Source organism: Benincasa hispida, chromosome 1 (assembly GCF_027475165.1).
Source record: "Benincasa hispida cultivar pf3 chromosome 1, pf3_genome.v1.1, whole genome shotgun sequence".
NCBI lineage: Eukaryota > Viridiplantae > Streptophyta > Magnoliopsida > Cucurbitales > Cucurbitaceae > Benincasa > Benincasa hispida.
The window spans coordinates 94,537,829-94,544,354 of record NC_143478.1 but is presented as its reverse complement, the minus strand read 5'-3'; the positions used below and the strand labels follow the sequence as shown (position 1 = coordinate 94,544,354).

Below are 6,526 nucleotides of genomic sequence, written 5' to 3'. Positions count from 1 at the left end.
CCAGAGTCCACAAAACTCCTGGATTCTCATCCTTGATAAAACTAATTAAATTAGTATATATTGAAAAATATAAGAAAAAGGGTAAATATTTATAGGTTAAAAACATCTTAAACTATATAATGTATATATTTTATAATTCAAAGTTATAGAAATTGGTAAAACTGAAAAATACAACTACATAAAATAGTATATATTTTGAAATACAGCCAGCTCCTGGTATATATTGAAAAATATATAAAGAAAAATGTAAATATTAATAGGTTAAAAAAATTGAAAGTAAATAATGTATATAAGTATATATATATATACTCTCGATTCGAAGTTAAGGAACGTGGTAAAATTGGAATATTGCAACAATGACCAATCTAGATTGCTTAAGGACGTTATTGGCATTTTTAGAAAGAAGTTATAACAAGGTATAAATATACATAAATTATACAAATAAGGAAAGACAAAATTAAAGGATCTAATTTCGCCTAATTACTCATATTGTGTTCACACCCTCCCTCAAACTCAAGGTGGTAGAGTAACAACCAATTTGAGTTTGGTAATTAATTGACTGAAGCGACCAGATGGCAAAGTCTTGGTGAAGATATTAGTTGGCTACACAGTAGTGAAAATGGAGCGTAAGAGGAGAATGTTGCTTAGGAGAGGATGACGCACAAAGTGGCAGTCATTTTTAATATATTTGATACCCTCATGGAAGAAATCATTATGAGTAATTTGGATAGCACTGCAATTGTTATAATGAAGTATAGTGACAGAGCCTTGAAGTACTCCCATATCAACAAGAAGCCAGTGGAGCCACAAAAGTTCTAAAGTGGTACCGTCAAGAGCATGATATTCGGATTGGAACGAGATATAACACTTTACTTCTTATTCCGCCAAGAAATGAGAGAACCACCTAAATAGAAACAGTAACTAGTGGCAGAGCGTTGATCGGTAGGATCACTAACCTAATCAGCTCCAGAGTAGCCAAATAACACCAGAGATGATTGAGAAAAGAATTGAACTCCATGTCTCAAAGTATTCTTGACATAGCGAAAATGCGAAGAACCGCAGTAAAATGTATGATCCGTAGAGCGGCCATGAACTTGCTAACAATATGAACAACATACACAATGTGAGAACGAGTCACTGTCAGATAAATGAGGTTGCCAACAATTTTTTAATAAAGAGTGGCATTTTCAAGAAGTTCACTGTCGAATGTAGCCAAGAGAACATTTGGATCTAGTGGTATGGATGATGTGGCAGAGTCAGTAATACCCGATTGTGCCAAGAGATCGAAAGCATATTTTGCTTGAGATAAGTAGCATCCATTGAAGTGGTATAAGACTTCAAGGGCAAGAAAATAATTGAGTGGCCCCAAACCTTTCATCTCGAAATGTTGCCCAAGTAGCTTTGCAAGTCAGATATAGCCTGTGATTATCATGTGATCAATATAAAGGAGGAGAAGAATAATACCTTTTGGAGTCTAACGTGTGAAAAGAGTTGTATCATAGGGACTTGAGGTGAACCCAAGTTGGGTGATAGTAGAACTAAATGTGGCAAACTAGGCTTGTGGAGCTTGTTTCAAACCATATAGTCCTCGGTGGAGAAGACATACTTTTTGGGGAGGAGGAGAGGTGTCAGGTGGTGGTTTCATATAGACTTCCTCAGATAGCGTGCCATTTGCATTTTTGACATCCATATGAAGAAAGGGCCACTGTTTGGCAGCTACAACAGCTAAGAGACTGAAAAAAAGGCCATGCAGGCGGTGGGAGAAAATGTCTCTTCATAATCGATGCCATATTCCTGAAAGTAACTTTTTGCAACAAGACGAGTTTTATACAATTCAATAGACCCACCAGAATGAGTTTTAATTTGTAAATCCACTTACAGCGAATAGGTCGTTTGTCGGGGGTAAATCCACGTAGCCTCAAGTGTGAGTCTTTTTTAACGCCTGAAGTTCTTCATGATAAGATGAAGGTTCGATTAAAGTCATGGTAGTAGAAAGAACATGATAGTCTTGGAGATGATGGGGAGTTTTTCATACCCAAGTAAAGTGACAAACTAAGATGGCAGGTGTAGGTTCAAGTTCAGCAGTGGAGACAGATGTTGGGTCTGGGATAGCAGAGACAGAAGTGAAATAATCTGGCTCAAGGATATGCGGAGGATCAAGAGGTGGGGATAGAGGATTGAAAACTAATGTGGAATCTGGGAGGATAGTGTCAGGAGCTGGGTGATCAGTCTCAGGGAGTGATAGAGGGACAGACAAGGGAAATAAATCATTGGAGCGATTAGTGAAGAAAGGTTGAAAACTAATTAGAGAGGCATGAAAGGATGAGACTGAAGAACATGGTATGTTCCCAAAAGGTAACATGATGGCAAATGTTTAATCGTTTCGAGATAAGATCCCAACAACTATAACCTTTTATTCAATGTCATAACTGAGAAAGCGGCATAGGCGAGCACGTGGTTTAAGTTTGGTGTGCTCATAAGGTTGAAGGAGGACCAAACAAGCACAACCAAAGGTTTTCAAATGAGAATAGAATGGAAAGTACCACATAGGCATTCAAAAGGAGAGATGTTTTGAATGATGGAGGAAGGGAGACAATTAATGATATAGACAGAAGTGAGAGCAACCTCACCTCAAAAATTCTCAGGGCATGATGCAGAGAGAAGTTGGGCACGGGCAGAGTCTAAAATATGACAATATTTGCATTCTTCTCTGCCATTTTGTTGGGATGTGTGAAGACATAAGCATCAAACAAGTGTGCCTTACTAGGTGAGAAATGAGATAAGACTTGTCTCCTTATATTCCATGGCATTTTCGGTGCGAAGAATCTTAATAATTCAAAGAAATTGTCTTCAAATCGTATTAGCAAAGGCAATGTATACTTGAGGTAAGACAGGACGATTTTTAAGAAAATATATCCAGGTAAAGTGAGAATAATCATCCATAAATATAACAAAATATCGATAACCATTAACAATGGGAGTAAGAGCAGGATCCCAGAGTGAATTAAACCAAAAGGAGTATCACATGAGGATGATGAAGTAGGAAAATAAAGGGTAGGTTGTTTCACAAGTTTAAAATTTAAACAACCAAAGGAATCAAAATTTGAAATATTGGTTAAATCCCATATGATATTAACTCGTAGAGTTTTTCAGAAGACGCATGACTAAGATAAAGATGTCATTGATATGTAGTAAAATCAGTAATGGATGCAGAGATAATTGAGGAGGAAGGAATAGGAAGAGATGTTAGCTCAAACAATCATCCCACTTTGCAACCTTTATAATTTATCTGTCTCGTACGTGGATCGTGAACCTAACAACCATTAGATGAAGAAGAAACAATTAGACCAAGATCATGAAGTTGACCAACAGAAGCAAGATTAAAGATTCAAGGTTAAATTGGAGACATGATAGGTATTTGGGAGATTTAAGTTGGATGTGATAACAGTATCAACATGGGATATAGACATACGATTTTCATTAGCAACATGAATTGGAGGAAGAGATGGAATTGGGGTTGAAGAGGACATAAATGAAATATTGGAAGTCATATGATTGCAACAAAAAGAATCAAGAAACAAGAATTACTCAAAGAAAATGCAAATGCAGAGGATTTGGTAGATATTAACTATTGCATAAAATTCTGAAGGTTACTAATAGGAATGCTAATGGAAGGAGATTAGTTGGATGAGGAGGCGGCAGCAGTAGATGGAGAACCACAACTTTGTTTTACCTACTTTCTCTATAGAAAACAGAGCGCACGAATGATATTCACAAAACAGATCTCCCACGGAATCAACGCGTAGAGGGATCTAGATAATATCGTGAAGATGTGCAGCAGATTCAAGAAAGTCACGGTGACTGGGCTGGGGCAGGGGGCTTCGAATCTGAGCGGTCGGATCTGGAAAAGACGATGGGTAGGACGTTGCAGCACTTGAGAAGACAGACATCCGGGTTGGATACGAATGGATTTGGTCTCCGATGAACAGATCTTGAGGGATCAGGGCAGTGGGTCTATGGATCTGAGACCGACGGTGAGTAATCTAAGGCGGGAACAATCGAATGAAGCAAACGGACACACACTGAAACGTGACCCGACAGATCGGGTGTGAGAACGACCGGATACGAATTGAAGCGGGCTAATACGAATTGAAACGAACGGATCTGGAACGAGGCTACGCTGGAACGGATCTGGAGCACGCTGTCAGCGGTGTCTGGTCGGCGTTCTTTGGTCGGCAGTGGATCGAATCCGAGGGAGGCGACGGCAGCTAGGTCAAAGTCCAATCTCCGATACCATTTGGAACTTTGAATATTTTATTGATAAAATAATGTGGTTTACATAAGGAAAGATAAAATTAATGAATCTAATTTCTCCTAATTACACATATTATGTTCACAATAGTGATTGGAGTTCGAGTATCGTCCATAAAATTGGACCATTAATTTAGTTAAGTACCATGACTACTACCTCATTTATCTAGATAATTAAACTTTGAAGATGAATTAAATGAGTAGATAAAAGGTAAGAAAAAGAATCTCAACATAAACAAAATAAATAACTAGAGAATTACACGGCAAATACTACTAAATTCTATTTATATTGGCTTGACCATATATATTGTACTTGTACTTAAAACAAGTTGCATTAAAACAAGACTGTCCTACGAGCAACTTCAATTTGTTATACTTAACATCGAAATTTCATTGTCAATAGTTGTACCAATGTAACATTAAAATTGCAACTATTCTACTAGAAAAAATATTCACAACTACACTTTGATGAGTTTTGCTTAAAATATATTTAATGCATTAGAAATATCACAACTCTACTATTAATAACTAGGTTTTCAAAGAAACAATATACAATGAACGAATAAATTGTAAGGATAGAATTCCACGATTTAAAAATAAAAATTAAAATGAAAAACTTAAAAATTGTTTGTAACACTACATATATCGATTTATATGATTAAGATGCGATAATCACGTGTAATGGTCTATTTGTTTTAAAATCTATAATTGACCGAAAAAACCCATTTTTGAAAACAACTCAAATTAGTAATCTTAGACTTAAATTGTGTGGTTTCTGATATATTTATAAATTACTTTGTTTTGTTAGATTATATATATATATATATATATTTTTTTACATTTAGAATATATAGTCATACATGATATATTGAAGAAATGATAAAATTATTCCTTATAGATATATGTTGAAGTATCAACCAAGGCAAGTGCATGAGACACAAATTTTATGTAATGGAGCATTATCCCATCACCTAATATTCAAAAACATAAATATTTACTTCAAATGGACACAACCATAAAAACTTTGAGAATTTTAACATAAATTTTCTCAAACTTTGACATGAATGTTGGATGTTTGACCCGATAATGTGACCGACCATATCCAATCTGGATTATCTCTTAGCCGTTTTACAAAGTGATCATGAACTATCTTTTTTGGTGGAAGGAGAAAAAAAGCAACCCACCAACCAAAGACTTTTTGAATTGCCAAAATTAAGGAAGAAAAGAAATAGAATGCGTGTAAAATGATGCTGCAAGGACTAGAATTGACGTGTTTCGGAATTCAAGAGCACAAAATGCATGGAAATGGTGCCAATTTTAATATTTATAGTCCAATCTCCGTACTTTAAGTCTCGGATCGGTAACTATTTATTTTTTTTTATTTTTAAAAAACTAAGTTTATAAACACTTTTTTTTCATTTCTAACTTTCTTATTTTATTATTTACTTTTGTCATTGTTTTGAGTCAAATTTCGAAAACTAATTTTTTTAAAAATTTATTCGTTTTCTTTGAATTTAGCTACAACTTAAAAAAGATGCAAAGTCATTGTAAAAAATTGAGAAAAATAAGTTTGATTTAAAAAAAAAAAAAAACCTAGAAAGCAAAAACGAAATTGTTACCAAATATGACCTGGAATTTTAAATTTGTGTCTATTTTATCTCTATACTTTAAAAAATGTCTAATATATCCTCAATTTTGTATTTAATAAATTTATTGTCCCACACCATCGGAAATAATTCTAATCATTTGATAGTGTGAAGAAGTAGATTTGGAGAAAGAAAGAAAGAAGAATATGAAGAAAGTAGTGATTTAGAGTGAAAAAGAAAGAAAATGAAACATTAAAAAAAGTTTGAAAATGATTATAAAATCTTATTTTGAATAATCAAGTCAAATAACATTTGGACTCAATTTTTAGGTTAATATATCAAATAGTCCGGTAAATTCTTACTAAAAATAGACACAAATTTTTTAAAGCTAATTTTTTTAGTTTTAAAACTAAAAGCCTATAACATAGGGAGAAAGTAAATATATCAATGTCATTATTAATAATAATAATAATAATAATGTACTTTAAAAACACAATTTTTTTAAAAAAAAAATCCATTTAAATGGTGTGAAAAGAGTTTTTGGTTCGTGACAAACGTAAAGAACAAAAAATAATCTGAAATGTGAAATATCTTCCAAAAGAAATAAGTAAAATAAAAAAGAAAACAAA

The 6,526-nt window shown here is 34.0% G+C and overlaps 1 long non-coding RNA gene across 1 annotated transcript; it reads right to left on the bottom strand.

Annotated features, from left to right (window-relative positions):
- Positions 1-366: 366 nt before the first annotated feature.
- Positions 367-4,748, bottom strand: LOC150038871 (uncharacterized). The gene is made up of 2 exons (XR_016527809.1): positions 1,880-4,748; positions 367-1,794 (listed from the first exon to the last, which is right to left on the bottom strand). It is a non-coding gene; the product is annotated as an uncharacterized LOC150038871 (long non-coding RNA).
- Positions 4,749-6,526: the final 1,778 nt, after the last annotated feature.